Genomic DNA, 17261 nt, shown 5'->3' with positions numbered 1-17261 from the left:
TTTATTGCTTAAAAGCCTTTCTTCTGCTTGAGGTTCATGGAAATTCTTGAGTCTTTGGGTTATCATTTTCATCAAATTTTGGAACTTTTAGTCATCATTATTTCAAAATATTCCATTCTCCACTTCTCCTCCTGAACTTCAATTATGTGTAGGTTATAACAATTATATTTTCCCATATCCCACTGATTTTCTGGGGGTTTTTGGTCTTTTTTTTTTTACTCTCAGTGTTTGTTTGGGGTCATTTTCTTTTGCTTTATGTTCAAGTTCACCAATATTTCTTTTACAGTGTCCAATTTTCTATAAATCCCTGTAGTTTATTTTTTGATCACTCATTTATAATTGTTTTCTCTAGAAGTTCCATTTGAGTATTTTTTATATCTTCAATTTTTCTCTTTATTATGCTCATCTTTTCCTCTACCTTACTGGACATGTAAGGAATATTTATAATAGTTTTAGATTTTTGTCTGTTAGTTCCAGCATCTCCATCATTTCTGATTCTTTTTCTATTTCTTGACTTGCTCCTTGATTTATGGATTTTGTTATATTTCTTTAAGTAATGTTAGTTTTTTTTTTGTTTGTTTGTTTTTTGTTTTTCTGAAACACAGTTATTTGGAAGCAATTGGATCCTATCCTGTAAGCTTTGTTAGGATGGGCCCAGAATAGTCTTTAGCCTAAGGCTAATTTATCCTCACTACTAACACAGGGCTCCTCTGAATATTCTACCCAATGTTTATTGGATTATGACAATTTCCTTTCCTTCTTTTGGGATCACAAACTAATTGCAGCCCTGTGTGAGGGTCCATGGGTTTTTCACTTACTTTTTTCTGATATTTCTTTCCCCAGTCTCAGATAGTTGCCTCTTGCTATGGTTTGAGTGTCTCCTCCACAACTCATGTTGGAACCTTAATTCCCAGTGCAGCAATGCCAGGAGATGGAACTTTAAGATGTGGAATCTAACGGGAGACATTTGGGTCATGAGGGTTCCGCCTTCATGGGAAGCTTGGTGCGATTCTCATGGTGGTCAGTGGGTTCTTACTCTCACAAAATTGTGAGAAGTGCCATCTTGCTCTCACAAGATTGAATTAGCTCTCACAGGGATGGATTGGTTCTTAGGAGAGTGGGGTGCCTCTTGTGTTTGATCTCTGTCTGCTTCCCCTTCTACTTCTTGCATGTTCTGTTGCAGCACAGGCCCTCACGAGAAGCCAAGTGGATTCTGGTGCTATGCTTTGTGGACTTCCCAACCTCCAGAAGCATGATTGAAATAAACCTCTTTTCTTGATAAATTACCCAGTGTCAGCTATTCCATTATAGAAACACAAAACAGACTAAGACACCTCTCATGAATGGTCAGATCAGAACTCAATTAACTGAAAGGGACCCTTCTGCACATCTGTAGTGTACTGTCTCCCTCTTTGTGCAGCTTTCTTCCTTTTACTACTCACCCTTCAAATTCTAGCCTCCTTGTCTCTCTAAACTTTTGCTTCTATCTCCTCAACTCAAGCCTGGCAAGCTATATAAGAGTCTCTCCTTCCTGTATTGCAGACTGGAAACTTTCTACAAGCTGTCAATTGGTAAAAACACAGGGCTTTCAGATGAACAACTTATCCTGGTTTGGCCAGGACATTTTCAGTGGTAGCACTGAAAGTCTCATGTTCTGGGAACTACCTCAGTCCCAAGCAAACTAGGAGAATGGGGATGGTTGGCCACTCACAATCACTCAATGTCACGTCATTGCTTTCCCTTATTTTAGCATCACAGTGCTATACTACCTTTAGTCAAACACCTGAGACCTCCATTTTGGTCAGCAGTAAAAACCCTGATTTATTTTTCAATTGCAGAGGACAAAAGTGGGAAGATAAGTTGGTACCTATTATTGTGGTCTTAGATGATGGTAGCCTAGACATAAATGGCGATACGTATGATAGCAAAATGTAGAAGGAATTGAGATACATTTGAGAAATATGTTGAACAGGTCAAGGCCCTAAAACAACTTATAAAATACTTTTTATGGATGTACTTCAATAATCCAAATAATTATAAATTCAACTACTATGTTATAATTTTGCCTACATTTTTGTATTTTGACCACAAGAAATCATGTATGAGATCCCCAGACACCCAGGACCCACACCCACTAGACAGAGAATCCATTGAGAAATTCGAAAGAATTGAATTAACAATTCACAGAGGGAGTAGAGCAAGAGACTGCTTTTCAGAGTATAGAGGCTAGGCTAGAATATTTGGGTCCCTTCCTGTAGTAAAAATTCCTTTTGAGTCTGTGGCAACCAGTAGAGAAGGGGAACCTACTTAGAACCTACCACTTCTTTTGCCATCTGCTATCTTCACAGCTATTGAGGCATGATCAAAGGCCCTGCCAGTCCACATTATGCATAAAGCTGGACATCATCAAGCTGTACCCATGGTGCTCATTTGTATCCACCATATTTTCCTTCACACCATTGTCAGGATTCAGCTGCCATAGTTAAGTTAACTGGATGTAGATCTTCCTGGGAATCAAGGAAAGCCATGCATAGAAAACTCCCAGGTGAGGACATTCTCTGGGATGCTATAGCCCAGAAGGTAAAGGAATTCTGTCACTCAACACAGGTCTCCTACTTTGCCTGCAAGAAGGAGACAAGATGTTGCATTTGGCCTGTTTTGAAGGAAGGTAAGTGTGCACATGTGTGTATGTACATATGTAAACACCTGTGTGGTCATGTGTAGTAGGCTGGTGAAGGGGAAGAAAATTGCCAAAACTGTTCAGTGCTAACACATAAAGAAAACCTTTGTCAAAATGTCTCACAGGAAGCCCACACCAATCCGAATGACTGATGTCAGATCTTCTCTGAGGGAGCAGAAAGAGTAGAATGTGGGGATTTGACGTCCAATACAAGGAAAGGAGTTAGACCTAGAGAAAAAAGAGGTGGATGACTTTATAACTTTATCAAGAATTTTCCATAATCAGCTGAAGTCGATCAAGGACAGAAAGGAAAGGTGACAAAAGCATATTTGTTATGCTTGGTTGTGAATGCACTTTTAAATTTTGTTTTATAAAAACACATCTATTTTACAACACAACTTCTTCCTCAGGTAATTTGTATTTTTGTGTTAACAAATAGCTTTGCAGTGGCAGAAATCTGAAAAATGGCATAGAACAGATCTCTCCAAAGAGATTTTCAAACTAAGATGAGGACTAAAATAAGCAATCCATTAGATCATAAGATCTTTGAGCGAGAGGAGCCCATTTGATATATTTAATTAAACCCCAACACCCATCCCCCATGCCTGCACATGGTAGATGTTCAGCAAATATTTAATAAATGGAAGCCTAAATATTTGGGAATAATAACAGTCTTTGAACAAATGAGCTTGAAAATGCCACACCAGGTATTCTTTCTTAGAGAATTGTTCCCTTACAACACACATTAAAACATTCTAGGAGACCTACAGTTAAAAACAAAACAAAACAAAAAACAACAAAAAAACCCCTACTTACTTATTTATTTATTTTACTTTTTGAGGTAGGGTCTTGCTCTGTCACCCAGGCTGGGGTGCAATGGAGGCTTCATAGTTCACAGCAGCTTTAAATTTCTGGACTCAGGTGATCATCACACCTCAGCCTCCCAAGTAGCTGGGACTACAGGCACATGCCACCACTTTCAGCTATTTCTTTTTTAGAGACAGGGTCTTGCTATATTGTCTAGGCTGGTTTCCAACTCTGGGGCTCAAGTGATCCTCCTGCCTTGTCCTGCCAAAGTTCTGGGATTACAGGCATGAGCCACCATGGCTGGCCCCTATTTATTTTTTGAGTGAACAAGTTTGTCACCAATATCTTTGATCATGGAACTCTTTTTAAGGAATACATATTAGCTTCCTGCAGAAATGTTGCTGTAACCCAATATATCTTTAAGGTACCAAAGCTGAATCCTAAAGATGAGAATTTTGAAAGATGACTGTGGTATCATGTTGTGCCCTTGTTAAATTGAATCCACATCATGAAAACATTTTATGTGTTCAAGTTAAATTGGTTTATTTTGTATTATTGTGTAAACTGGACTTGATAGGTTGCAAGTATAAACAATTTTTTAAATTTTGCTTCTGCCCCTCCAAACCTGACATTTTGAGTACTCACCCTCAATCCCCAGGTTCCTCTAACTAATAAAACTCTGAGTAGTTCTCTCTTGGCTTTTCTGATTACCAACAGATAATAAATTTTTTAAAAAAGCTTTTTTCCAAGGTAGTAAAAAGTCTAGTCAAAAGTCTTATCCATGTAAACTTAAGCTCTGTCTTTTCTCACAACTCTGTTATCAGATTGGAAATCCAGGAGTAGGAGGAGAGGCCAGGTTCGTTTCCCCATCTTCTCCTCTCTCTATCTCCTCCTCCTTTCCTGTCTGTGATTTCTGGCCTCTCCAAAGACAAAGTATTAAAACAAATTATAAAATACTTTTTATAGATGTATTTCAATAATCCAAATAATTATAAATTTAACTACTATGTTATGATTTTGCCTATATTTTTGCATTCTGACCACAATAAATCACATATGAGATCCCCAGACACCCAGGACTCACACCCACTAGACAGAGAATGAAGTGAGAAATTTGAAATAATTGAATTAACAATTCACAGAAGGAGCAGAGCAAGAGACTGCTTCTCAGAGTATAGAGGCTGTGGGGGAGCAAGAGGAAGAATACAGAGGAGTGTAGGGGAGGAAGAGGAAGGTCGTAAGATGGAATAAGAAGTTCTAACTTGACTGGCGCTCTTATAATCTGTCATTGTGATCCTCTGAGTATAGTGAACATCCCAACTGATGTGTGTTTCATAGAGCATTGTGTTGAGTTTGGGGAAGCTCCCTCTTTTTCCCTACATTGCAGGACATCTCTCTCAGTAACTGTTTCCCTGACTCCAGTTACGCCTTCTCAAGCTAGTCATCCATGACTTCTTTATTCTCTTGGCTTCAAATGGTACGTTCCCCCTAATGGAGTCATGACACCCTGCCAGGCAATTTCTTTCAAGATGCCTCAATCTGCCTTCTTTGAACAGGGTCCTTATTTGTTTCAAATTTTGGAAGTCCTGCTTAGCCTCCACATAGCTCTGTTTCAGGCATAAAGAGAGAGAGAGAGAGAGAGAGAGAGTAGTTCTAGTTACAGTGTTTTCAGGTGTGAGTCAGACCTCAATGATATCTGTCTGTTAAAATCCAGATGACACATGTCAAGCTCTGCAAGTGGTCCCATCAAAGTGTCTCTCATTTTGTTTGCATTAAGGAAGAAACAAACTTATCGGAAAGGTGAGGCATGAAGTTGAAGATGCTTCCTAAATTGACAACGCCCTCTAGAAAGATCCCCACTGCCAAGTTCTTTCAAGTCTCTCTTGATAAGCTGGAGGCTGCCAATGTGATAACTTGGGTAGAACCTCTTAGTGTATCCTTTTATAGGCAAGCTACCATCTGGTTTTAGAAGGTGAGCTTCCTTGGCACCAAGTGTATTGGGCCTCTTCTGATATACCTAGACAAGAGAGAATGCCCCATTTAACATTCCATTGTACATGATTTCATATACTCAATTCACACTAACATCTTTTATGAGAAACATAGTAAATAGCAAGAGGAACCAAAGCTGAAATAAGAACTAGCCATGGATACAACCGCTGAGACTTAGTCGTGTTATTTATAATGCATAAGACCTGTGAAATAAGGAAGAAAAAACTGAAAGTATTAGTTTTATGCACCATTTGCTAGCTTCATGGTGAGTTTTATAGCCATTAGAATGTGGACAAAGATTGAACTGCTCTTGTAAAAGGCTCCCTTTGCTCTACTGTCTATTTTGCTTCATGGCCATCAGAAAAAAAGTTAATTTTCCCTGTAAATACTTATCTGTGCTCAGGGCTTGCACTTGTCCTTTGGCTTTCGTTGTGTTTGACCTCTACAACTATACCCTTGTTTTGCCAATGGATGTCTGTTGTTAGCTGATTGCTAATGAACCCAAAGATATTAATTACGGCCATCAGCAATGATGCTAGAGAGTTTTTAACTGGAACTCTCAAAAGAGTCTCAAAAAAGAAAAGATAATGCCATTTATATTGAATGTCAATTCCCTGATCCATGTTCAGAGCTCACATGTGTCTTGATAAGATTATGTATCTTATCAAGTTAAAACCCAGCTTTCTGTAATGCTTAAACTTTCTCGCAATATCTTAACATAGTGGTTCTTATTCATGGTTGCATGCTAGAATCACTTGAGAAGCATTTATAAAATCCCAGTGCTCAGGCTGCAGTCCCAGGTAACACCCAGGTATTCCAAAGTGCAGCTAAAGTTGAGTCACTGCTAATCATTTTTGTCTGGAATCTAGCCTCTATTCATTCACAGAACATACAACTAAAGCCCTTAAGGAACCACACCCCATCTACATATAGAAGAGACATGGGGAGTACATTGCTTAGGCTATATGTTTGATCTTGCCTGCTCAGTGCCCCTTTAAAAGTTTAAAAATGATGATTAGATTTCATCATGTAAAAAAATCAGGGGTTCTAATGACAAAAATCTCAATGTTCAGTTTCTCTTGAAAATTCAGCTGTTCTGGCAAGAGTAACTTCCTTCTTCCACGACAAGCATCTGGTATCACTAGCAGCAGACCACTTCACAGGTGGCCTGGGCTTTCCAGTTTGCCCACAGGCCTTAACCTGCCTGAGTTCCCCGCCTGGCCCCTACAGGCAGAGTTCTGAGTATCTGCTACCGTCCCGGTTTGAAAAAGTCTCTCAAAGCTTCCTCCTCTTTGCCTCTTCCATTTTCAAATGCCAGAGACTCCAACTTGTGCCAAAGAGCCTTCTTTGATCTGAATGACTCAAGCAATCCCTTAACTCCTGGATTGTTTAAAATGTTATTAGGTTTCTCTCTTCCATTCTCTACCAGCCCATTTTCCCCCAGAGAGTTTGTTTTGTTCTTTTGCTTTAAAAATGAAAACAAAGTGTGACTACACATGTATTCTCCAAAGACCAGCTCCTCAAGGCTGAGAGCCAGATGCCTGATATATTTTCCATCTAGAGCTGTACATGCAGAGAAAGTCGTCAACGCAAGGCCATTCTGCTTTTGACCTTCCTAGGGCTGAATGCGCAGCTAGTCAACAGAGGAGCTGAAAATAGAACCCAGGACTTTCAAATCATTGTTCTGCTCACTGGGCTGTGCTTCCTCCCATAAGGACTTGGTCAAACAATGTACTGTTTGGCAAAAGCAGAAATCATAATCTACGTATGAGAAACTGGATGGTGAAAAACGCGAGCCCCACCCTCGGGAAAGATGGCACTGTAGTGTAAAGGGAGTGTGAATTTGTTTCTAGCACTGCAGCTTATAAGTTGGATGCACTAAAAAAAAATGTGTTTAGAATCATTGACTCTGTAATGTGTGGCATTTTGAACAAGGAGTTCTTACTGACTGCCAAGAATGAATTTGCTTGACAACCCACAGAAAGGAAATTTAGAACATTAGAAAGGTTATCATGAAAATGACAGAACCTGTAAATAAGACATTCAGGGATGTGGAATCTGGGGGCTGGTTTTTAGCATAGGGTAGCCAGTGTCACGGGAAGGAGCCAGAAGATGGGTAACTCTGTCATTCTTCACTCGGAGTATGTGTGTGACCCATAGAAAGGGCAGAAAGCAGGGCTAAACAACTTCCCCAAACTCTGAGGAAGAGTTCAGAACTCGTGCGTCTGTGCTGTCATTTTGCAAACGACGTACTTCTCTTTTAGGGATCATCTCCCTGGGCTGATTTATAGTGATCTCCTTGAGAGCAGAAACCCTATGGGCCTCATTGCTGTTGCCCCAATGCTTAGCATGTGGCCAATCCCGGGAGACAGCAGAGCAGAGCCTATAGCCAGGCTTTCTGAGTTTGAGTCCCACCTCTACTGTTTCCCAGATGCTAGGCTTTGAACAAGTGACTTTACGTCTCTATGCCTCAATTTCCTCATCTGTAAAGCAGAGATGGTAATAATAGTTCTTACCTCAAAGAGTCATTATAAAAATGAAATGAGTTACTACTTGTGATGTGCTTCGAATAGTACGTGGTACGTAATAAGCATTCCTCAAGTTTAGTTATTATAGGCAATCAATGCATAATTTGTGAACAGATAAATGTTCTAGCAAACAATAATGGCTAGTTATAATAGGCCAGGTGACTTGCTAAGCACTTTACATGAATTATCCCACTTAATTCTAAACACAGGCATGTGAGATCCCCTATCAGTCCATATTACAGAGGAGGCCACTGAGGCAGAAAAGAACTGGGTAACTTAAGCTCGCACAGCTGGCTGAAGTAAATTTATTGTATGACACCACATCTTTCACCACGACTCTGCCAATGAAATATCTATTTTCTAGGAGGAATACTAAGGAAAAAGCTGCTTTATGATATTTGTATGAGTCTCAAGTATAATCATTTATTTACACTTTGAAAGCATTAAAACATATATACACATATGTAAGATGGTGTTGATGACTAATAAACCCATGAGAAATCCCATTTTTGTCTCATTAGCCTGATTTAGCATATCAAAAGGTGTTAAAAATAATAATTAGCTTTAGGAACCAACAAACAAGTAAAACCAGTCACTTTGACACACCAAAATGCAATTTGATATGCAAGAATCACCTACTCAAGATAACAGCCACTAAATAAATGAACAAAAGAGAGTGTTGAGAACTGAGGCACCATAGTCTTTTGCTTATTTCTTTGCTAAGATGTACTCAGCTGTGATACACATTTTTTATTTATTCATGTACTTTATCTCTTTGAATAGTTCCCTCAGCCAGAAATATGAGTAGAAAGGATGAGATGCTTTTTTGCTTCTCAGATATTAGTTGGAATATTCTAGGGTGTCATGGAAAGCAAACCAAACTTGAGGCTGAGAAATGAGGTTTCTGATTCCAGCTTCACTACTAAGTAATTCCCTCGAGAATTTGAAGCAAATTTCTCAGTCTACCTGTGCCTCAGATTTCTCTGTCTAAAAATACAGCTTTGGATCCCATTGACTATAAAATTCCTAGTACCTCTAAAAATATTTCATTTTCCTCCTGGGGATTTTTTTTTTTTATTATACAGCATACTTTTCCCATCTCTAACCCAACACACAGATTTTAACATTTTTGAAATTAGATTGTTTCACAATTAGAACACAAATTAAATTTAATCATTTTTTCTCTTTTTTCCCTTCTTCTCCTCCACCTCCCCTTTCTCTTCCTCCCCTTCTTTCTCCTCCTCCTTTTTTATCCTGCAAAGTTGTCATTAAATTGATAATGTATCTCAGAATTAAAGAAAAACACAAAACTCAAACATAAACAACACAACCACTACCACCACAAACAATAACTAACCTGTCCCAAAGGCTTGGTTGATGTGTAAATAGATTTGCATACTGAAATTGGAGAAAGAGAATTTTCAAGTGTTATTACTACTTAATTTCTTTTGAGTTCAGGCCCTCTTCCAAGGAATAAATCATAATTTATCTGTAGCAGCTATGATCCCTGGGTTTCCCTGGCCAAGGGTGACAGCACTGTATCAGAAACAAAACACTTACTTTTTGGAACTAAAATGTCTCAATACATTTGACTATGTCATCATCTGCATGTATGTATGACTAATCTACGTGACGCCAATCATTTCTCTGTAGTCAGCTGAGAATACTTAGGTGCCCCTCTTTACTCCAGGCACATCCAAGTGGGAGAACAGATGTTCTTTGTTTCAGGAAAGGATGGGGTGAAGGTTAGCTCATGGGTAGAGTTTCCTGTTTCTAATGTTTGAAGCCAGGGAGGTGCCAACAGTTTTAAAGGTCTTATTAAAGGGAGATAGTTCTGCTGGGGCAAGATGCAATGAAAGTAAAATTTGCTCCCCAACTGATGTCTTGGTACTTCAGATGTACATAATACTGACCATATTATTTCCTTTTTAACAATCCTTCAATGACTCTCCTTTTGCCTGCCAGAGACAGGCTAAATGCTTTAGCATTTAGCACCCTCTAAACTGTACCCAAAATTACAGGCAGTTCTATGAACTCATCTTGTTCCTCTGCCCTTGAAATGGCTTTCCCACATCTTCACTTGGGCAACTCATTTGTCAAGACTTAGCTCAGGGCCGGGTGTGGTGGCTCATGCCTGTAATCCCAGCACTTTGGGAGGCCAAGGTGGGTAGATTACTTGAGATCAGGAGTTTGAGCCAGCCTGGTCAACATGGTGAAACCCCATCTCTACTAAAAATACAAAACATTAGCCAAGCATAGTGGCGGGTGCATGTTATCCCAGCTACTAGGGCAGCTGAGGCAGGAGAATTGCTTGAACCCAGGAGGCGGAGGTTGCAGTGAGCCGAGATTATGCCACTACACTTCAGCCTGGGTAAGACTCTGTCTCAAAAAAAAAAAAAAAAAAAAAAAAAGACTTAGCTCAGATGTCATCTTCCCTTTGCAGCCTTTAGCACCTTACCAATTAGAGTAGGGACCTCTTAATTGTGGTCCCAAGGCAGCCCATACTTCCCTCTATCCAAGGGATTCTCAAACCTCCCCGCAGAATGGAATCACCTGGAAAGCTATCAAAACATAGCAATGCCCAGGTCCTACTCACAGGGATTTTGATTTCATTGGTCTGAGTTGGAGTCAAGCATCACTATATAATATAGCCAGGTGGTTCTATTATTCAGCCAATGCTGAGAACCACTGCTTTATTGTAAATCTTGCACCATATTGTATTATAAGTTTTTGTTTATCCTTCCCAAGATTAAGTTTCTTGAGAACTGAAATTATTTTGTATTGATATGCATATCGCTTGAGATTTTTAAAAAAATTCCAAGCACTAGGAAGTGTTCAATAAGTAGTTTATAAATAATAAATGTATGACTGACTGAATGAATAACGTGTACACATCCCAACCACCCACCCATCTATGCTTAGAAGCTTGCTTACATTCATGCAGCTGTTCAGGGTTAGAAATTGTGGAAAATAAAAGAATCAATGTGGATCCCAGGTGTCTGGAGATAAAGGATGTAGTCTAAGAGGAGTTTCTGAGGAAACAAATAAAATATGGCCTGAAAGAAAACCTGCAAAGGTTTGAACTAATTAAGAACAGGTGCTGAAAAAGCAGGACTATGAAATCTGACCTCAGCAAGAACTTTGGGAGAGAGATTAATACAAGAAGAGATTCTGGGGCTTGAGATGGGGAGAAGGGAGCAACCAGCCCTAATGCAGATCAGCTTCTACCTACATAACGTAGAAATACAAGGACGAGTCTTAGCTTTCCCTTAAGGCCCAGAGTCCAGACCCTGAAAGTCAAGATGTCCTAGTAGCCGGAGGGAGAATTAGCAGAATGGGAGTCAAGCTTGATATTCAAGCTTGAGTATCATGAGACACAGCAGTGCTCCATCTGCTCTGTGAATCTGTATCTTCTGGGGTCATAGCATGTGCTAAGTGCTTTATATATGTTATCCCATTTAATATGAAGAATTAGGTTTATGAAATAGGCTTTATTATTTCCAGTTTCACAGATGAGGACACTGAGATTCTGGGGAGTTGAGTAAGCCTCCTAAGTCACCTAATTATAATTGATAAATGTCACCTTCTAAATGGCCAGTAGGGATTACTGACCTGACAACCCTGTATGGAGGAGATGTATGGGAGAAGATGAAGAGATAGGTTGGAGGTCCAATATCTCTATCAAGAAGAGGGCTTTCCCCGCCAAGTCCTGCCAATGGACTAGGAGACAGCAGATGAAGGAACCTTTGTGGATAGTTGCCTTTAATTTTAGAAAGCTCCTACTTGGTTTGGGCCAGGAACCACTACGTGACCTTGAACAGTGAAAACACGATACTCTCCACTTCTGGACTCCCAGTGAATGTGTTTGTGGAGGCACTTACTCTTTCTCAGAGAAGGAGACATGAACAAGAACACTTCGAATTCAGTCATGCTATAAGATAGAAGAATGTGTATAAATATTGGATTGCCATTTTTTAAAAGAATGAGTTCTTTTTATTTCATAACACAAAAACTTCTTATATTCCATCTAATATGTCATTAAAATTTAAATATTTGATCTGCCATGTTAAGGGGAATTCCCTTTTCCTCGACCTCCCTCTTGACTATTCATAGTCTATTCATAGTCTATGTTTAGGAAATCTTGTCTTCTCACGTGTCTTAATAGACATTTAGTTTCCAAAACAAAGTCTGATCTTATTAGTCTAGCCAATCAGTTTTGTCTGTCTGCATTAAGGAGTGATGAAGATGCCTGCAGATTTTAGTCTGCTAAAAGATATCTTCTCTTTTCAATCACCTGTGATGACTAGTTTTCCTGGAATAGTTCGTGCAGTCACAGCCTTGATGCCAAGCATGTTGGAGCTACTGTTCTTTCACCCAACTCTGTACACAATTTCTGTCTGTGGAAACTATAATCACTCTTGCTGCTAAAGATGCCAGGAATAGGTTGGCATTGGAAATTTCTTTGGCTTATTGGGAAATAACCTGGGCTTTAAACTCGCTGGAACTGGGTTCAAATCCTAACTCTGCCATTTACAAACACTTCTAAGGCCAAGGAAATGTCAACAAATGTCAATTTCATTTTTTGTCCTCTTCTGTTGAGGAATAGTATACACTTCTTTGATCATCTCTATGATCCAATCATATGTACATTCAGTCCAACACACCTACACAAAAAGCACACAGTTATGGATTTTACTCTCCTCCACCTTTAGTTTTTTGACAAGAAGCCAAGATTTCAAAACAGCTCATGAGCAGTCTGTATTTTATGGCAATTTATTATTTGACCTTTCTCTAGAATGTGAATGTTATATTACCCCTGGTTCCTTGACATGTGAAAAAATACATCCCTTCCCTCTCAGCCTGTGTCTTCTGATAACAAGTTCCAATGATCATTTTCTAAATAATAAAAAAGAAGGTAGCTGCTATAGGCATTTATAAGTGACCTTATTTCAAGAATTTGGTTGGGCAACTCTTTACTCATTTTCAAGAGAGAGGCAATGTGTGAGTCATGAGAGGATCTCCCTAGAGGTAGTCAAAACAATTGGCAGTGCCTGATCTTGGCATCTTCATCCGCTGCTCTGGTCCTGGTTTTCCCCTATGTGAAAGGAAAATTATGCCACAGAACATCTAAGGTCCATTTCTCCTCTTAAATATCTGTGTCTAGTTACTGCTTATTTGTAAGAAAATAAGTTGGCTTGCCCAAAGATAAAAAGATATTAAATGGCAAATATTTCACAAGAGAACTGGTCTTTCTCTGCTCTTTCTCTTTTATGTCTGGGTTGTAAAATTATTATAATGATTACTCTTCATCACCCACCTAATCCCATAAAACATCTCTGACTATGTAAATGCACATGATCTGTTTCCCTTTAGCAATTACTCACTTTACCCATGGGAATCAGGTTTTCGCTAATGCCCAGTAAGGGAAAGTGCCAGCTTTCTGTTAGGAGACTTAATTTTTCTCTCTGGGCAAAAGGTTTCCCATAGCTGAGACCAACTCAGCATTACTCTATTGTCTTCTACTAAGGGAGAATTAACAGCTAGTATTTAGTACCAAACGCTGGTAATGTGCCATAAAAATGAGGGAGAAGAAGGAAAGGAACATCTGTTAATAGGTATCTCCGTTCAAACTGCTACACTGAAATACCATAGACTGGGTGGCTTGAACAACCAACATTTATTTTTCATGGTCCTGGAGGCCGGAAGTCTGAGATCAGAGCGCCGGCAGGGTCAGGTTCTTGGGAGGGCTCTGGTTATGTCCTCACATGGCCTTTCTTTTGCGGGTGCATGGCGATGGGGATGAAGGGAGAGGGAGAGGGGAAAAGAGAAAGAGAGAGAGATTTCATGCTGTCTTCCTTTGTGTTGTTGTTGTTTCTGATTTTTGTTAAATAAGGGCATTGATCTCATCATGGGGGCTCCACCTTCATGAGTTCATTTAAACCTAGTTCCCTCACAAATGCCCCACCTCCAAATACCTTTACAATGTGGATTAGGGCTTCATCATATGAATTTGCGGTGGGCGGGGGACACACACATTCAGTCCATAGCAGTGGGAATAAATGAAACATAATAGATTCTCTTTATTGTGCCTTTGTATATGGCTTGGTGCTAAACTAATGCATATTACATAGTTATCTCATTTATCTTATTTTATGCTCATGATTATTCTTCAGAGCAATTCTTATGCCTCTTTCAAAGCTGAGAAAATAGAGGCTCAGAGATATTAATGAATTACCCAAGGTCGCCTAGGTCTCTGACTGTAAAGCCTGTATTAATTTCATTTTGTTATCATGGGCCTTGCCAGTAAATGTGTCTGTAGCGGGTAAAAAAAAAAAAATTATTCTAGAATGTGGAGAACCCCTGAAATGACCTGCACTACTGAAGAAAGCCTGCCTGAATGGTGTATTCCACATTTGTAAACTTCAGGGAAAGACCCCTCCAATGAATTTGGAAATAAGTACTAAAATATTTGACACCCCAACGGCAAGAGGATTTTGCATCCTTTTCCCCAGTAGAATCACAGAAGTCAGATGTGATTTGACATGTAATAATAATGGATATCATTGATTGAACACGTTACGCTCTTGGCTGTGTGCTGCATACTTCATAAGTATTATCTCATTTACCCAATGCCCCATGAGATGGTTACCACTTTCTTATGTAGTTGCAGGCATTGAGGCTTATAAAGAGTTGTAACTTAGCCAAGTCACATGGATTGGGAAGATGGGAATCTGGGTATATCTGAATGTAAAGCAAATTACTCAACAATGCATCTTCACTGCAGAGCAAAATAGAATGCAGGGAGTCCTATTCTTTCTTCCTGTTGGGTTTGCACTTCCAGAAAACTTAAAGAACTTGTGAGAATCACTCTTATGAGTACAGAATGTCCACAAGTGGCAATCACAGTTACAGGAAAGGTTGACACCGTCAGTTCTGACTGCACTTACATTAATTAAAAACAGAAATTAAAAGGGAAGAAGGCAAAGGGGAAAGTCCCACTTTCAAATGAGGTCATTTAAACAATAAACTAGTCTCAGTAATTATTTAAAGGGAGCAGAACTGATTAGGTATCAGAAATAGAACTAGGCCTTTTGGAGAAGAGGCGTTCTCTAGAAGCCACTTCCCTTGCAGAATTTCCCTGAAAGATCACTTATTGTTTAACATTTTCAAAAATAAGGAGTAACAAGATCTACTAAATTAGATTTGTTAGAAGATAAAGGATTACCAACAGTGGAATGTTTTCAGTTGATTGCAGCATAAAGAAGCGAAATCTAAGGTCATCATGAAGGAAAAGCATGTAAATACTGCCCTTGGATTTCATAGTGACAATATTTAAGGGGTCCTGGCCTAATTCAAGTTTGTTTCCCACTAAGTGCTAGACTTTCTTATCATAGCTTTCATTCCTTAGCTGAGAAATGATTGTGAAAGCAGATATTTTCTTGGGAACTGAGTGAATTTCAAATATATGGTGACTTGATATCAGTGGATTAGGATTGTTGCAGCTGTGTGGGATAAAGGGTAGCCAACACACTCCCTGGAGTCCTGTAGAATGCACTTGTTATGAACCGAATGTTTGTGTCCCTCTGAAGTTTATATGTGGAAACCCTAACCTTCAGTGTGATGGTATTTAGAGTCGGAGCCTTTAAGAAGTAACTAGGTTTAGATGAGGTCATGAGCATGAGGCTTCCATAATGGGATTATTGTCCTTTAAGAAAAGAAAGAGAGACTAGAGAGTTTGCTCTCTCTTCCACATGAGGACACGGCAAGAAGGTGATCATCTGCATTCCAGAAAAAGCCCTCATCAGAATCCAGCCATGTTGGCTTCTTGATCTTGGACTTCCCATCTTCCAGAACTGTGAGAAGTAAATGTCCATTGTTTAAGCCACTCAGTCCATGGTTTTTTATTGTAGCAGCCCAGCTGACTAAGACAGACTGGTCCTAAAGTTTCTACCAGTCCCATTAGTGATGGTCACCAATACTCACATGACTTTCATAAAATGGCAGGAATAAGAGCTCCTGTGCTTGTACTAATTTAGAAACTTTACCATCTCCAACTTCTAACTTAGTCCTAAGGTATACAGATAGTCACTGACTGCTGATGGTTTGACTTTATGATGGGTTTATTGGAGCATTAAATGCATTTTTGAACTAGGTGCAGTAGTTGATGCCTGTAATCTCAGCGCTTTGGCAGAGCAAGGCAGGAGAATTGCTTTTAGCCCAGGAGTTCAAGACCAGCCTAGGCAATATAGTGAGACATTGTCTCTACTAAAAGAAAGATGAAAGGAAAGAAAGAAAAAGAAAGAAAGAAAGAAAGAAAGAGAAAGAAAGATTAAAAAATAAAAAATACAATAAAATACATTTCTGACATAATATCTTCTACTTATGATGAGCTTTTCAGAATGAACTCCATCATAAGTGGAGGAACATCTGTATAGGCATTTCAAAAGGTAATGAGAAAACAAATTCATTCACTTTCCAAGTTGGTATTGGGCACCTACCAATGTGCCAGGCATTCAGAGTAAGTGGCATAGATGGTGGAATAGGACAAAGCCACTGAAACACAAGTAGCCGTGCAATAGGGTCCACACTGCATACCAAAAAGAGGCAGGGCGCAAATATGCAAACATATGAAATGACCACTGACAGCAGAAGGCTTAACAACAAAATGACAACACTAACAACAATGCCATGAACTGTTCCAGACACTGGGTTCATCACAGTCTAGTGGAGAAGGCCATGGAAAGGGCTGTGAGAGGGCCAAGGGCACTGAGGGAGGCCTTCTTAGTAAGGATGTCATACGGATTGCCACAGAAGGAAGAATCCCTTGGATGCAAAGGCAATGGCACGGGCAAGAGCAGAGTGGTGAAAATGGGTGTGCCTGGGTATCAGTGAATGGTTTAATTTGGTGTGTGGCCATTTCCCATATACGTGGGTCTGCTCAGTGAAAGAAAGTTGGCCTTAATCTGAAACAAAGATCAAATAATCGACAGAGTGAGACTCCATCACAAAAAAAAAAGAAATCAAATAATCATAGAGGAATAGAACAAAGAGAAAAGACGATCCAATCCTCTCATTCCTGTACTATCACTCTTTCCTATAGCTCATTCTATAACCTCAGGAAAGACCATCACTGGAGATGTTATTAGGGCCACTAGGATAAACTTTGGGCCAGATAGTTTAGGCCAATCCTAATTTCATACATTCTATCCAATTATCCCCAGTATTCCCATTAATACACTCACACATGTAGGCTG

The sequence above is a fragment of the Pan paniscus genome, chromosome 10 (assembly GCF_029289425.2).
Source record: "Pan paniscus chromosome 10, NHGRI_mPanPan1-v2.0_pri, whole genome shotgun sequence".
NCBI classification, from domain to species: domain Eukaryota; kingdom Metazoa; phylum Chordata; class Mammalia; order Primates; family Hominidae; genus Pan; species Pan paniscus.
The sequence above is the reverse complement of the archived record's forward strand: the minus strand, read 5'-3'. Positions refer to the sequence as shown.